This window comes from Schistocerca americana, chromosome 4 (genome assembly GCF_021461395.2).
Source record: "Schistocerca americana isolate TAMUIC-IGC-003095 chromosome 4, iqSchAmer2.1, whole genome shotgun sequence".
In the NCBI taxonomy this organism is placed as follows: Eukaryota; Metazoa; Arthropoda; class Insecta; order Orthoptera; family Acrididae; genus Schistocerca; species Schistocerca americana.
The window spans coordinates 112870020-112871936 of NC_060122.1; the positions used below are offsets into that span (position 1 = coordinate 112870020).

General features: G+C 40.4%; 1 non-coding gene across 1 annotated transcript; it reads left to right on the forward strand.

The window, feature by feature from the left end:
- The first annotated feature begins 1587 nt into the window (after positions 1-1587).
- Positions 1588-1662, forward strand: Trnas-cga. Its single transcript has one exon. It is a non-coding gene; the product is annotated as a tRNA-Ser (tRNA).
- The last annotated feature ends 255 nt before the right edge of the window (positions 1663-1917 follow it).

The window sequence follows — 1917 nt, forward strand, 5'->3', positions numbered from 1 at the left end:
ACATCGAGCACAGAGAATTCTAATGCGGCGGACTTAATAAATCAGCCTCTTTCCAGTATTCAATCGAAGCATTGCGGGACGCCAAAGAAAGGGCATTAAAGTAGCCTAAAATCTTGACTGATTTATCCTGCCTTATCATCGAACTGACAAAACGCCAAAATATGAAAATGCATTAAATGGAGCAGCCAAAACGGAGTACAGATGTCTACAAAACGAGACTGACAGATGCGCAAAATTCCAAAGTAGGTATGGCTAGATGAGAAACGCAGGGATATAGGAGCGTGAATGACGTGGAGAAAGATAATGAATGCCGCCTGTAAGGAAATTAGAAAGTAGTTTGGAGATAACACAAGCAGCTGTATGAATGTATGAATAAAAAGGAAAAGCTCAAAGGTGTAAGGAATAAAGAGATGTAAGATAAATTTGAGCTTAATATGGCGGCATGGTTGCTCGCATCAGTGTGGTGCAGTGGTTAGCACCGTTGCCTCGCTGACGGGGTCGCTGGTTCAAACCCAACCACCAGAAGTTATTGTTATTTCGTATTTATCATTCCTGAAAGGTTCTCGAAATATCTTATGATTTTAATATTTGTATATCTGAAATATTCGATGTACTAGCTTTCAGGAACATCCGTTGTTTGTTTAAAGTATAAATAACTGCACTCTCGGTTCACTGGAGCACTACAGTTCTGGCTATACGTTTGCGATAGTAAGAAACGTGCTTTCATTTGTAAGAGCTGCGCTGCGTCCGGATGTGGTCTTGATTGTGGTTTCGAGGCGACATTGTTTCGTGCAGACCCAGGGTGCATATATATCTCCATGGCTAGTATCAGGCAAAGTAACAACCATCGCCAACACGGACAAGACCTGGAATACAACAAGTACATCGTTCAAGAAAACCACGGATTCCAAGCCATTAGCAAGTCAACTGCACGTCAGGTATCCATTGGTGTTTTCCGGTGATGCTGCTCAAGACCCGACGATTTAAAATGAGCGTTATACATGTTCAATTAATTATGTACAGAATGCTGTAATTTTTCTTTTCATAATTTTAAACTCATCCATGTGTTGTTGCGGATTCCATTGTTCCAGCGCCATTAACGAATAACTAATTAAGTTGACGTATCACTGGGGTAGGTCAGCCATCATTTAAATTGCCAACCCCAGAAAAAACTTCGAAAATCCCGTAAATCTGAATCAAACCAGATTATTTCCCCGGACACTATAGCGTCCCCAGTGCTATATTACGAAAAGACTTAGAAAACAGTATTTATAAAGAAGAGACATTTAAAAATTGAATAATATATTTTTATGATGTAGCCGTAAAATAATGATTTCTATGTGTAAGTTTCGAGGGCAAAGAAATATAACAAAATGATCTAAAGAGACGACAAGATACGCTCTTTTGTCAATTTTTTAGTCGTCTTCACTTCTTATCTTATCTTGGTTGTGTGTAGACGGACATCTTGCGAGTGCTGGCAAATGTAAGCATATTTGTATGAGTTAAGCAGATAATATATTAAACTTCCTGGCAGATTAAAACTGTGTGCCCGACCGAGAGTCGAACTCGGGACGTCTGCGTGAGTCGTGCTTCGATAGCTCAGTTGGTAGAGCACTTGCCCGCGAAAGGCAAAGGTCCCGAGTTCGAGTCTCGGTCGGGCACACAGTTTTAATCTGCCAGGAAGTTTCATATCAGCGCACACTCCGCTGCAGAGTGAAAATCTCATTCTAGATAATATATTGATTTAATATTATTGTGTACGTTTAATTTGTAAGAGGTGATCCCGATTTCATGTCCGCCTTCCTTGAATTAACCTGCATTCAAGTAGTTTACAGTTCAACAATCGCAGCGGACGATGCAGCCAACGACGCCATTACGTGGCGATATTAATTTATGAAAAATTAGCGGAAGCGAAAA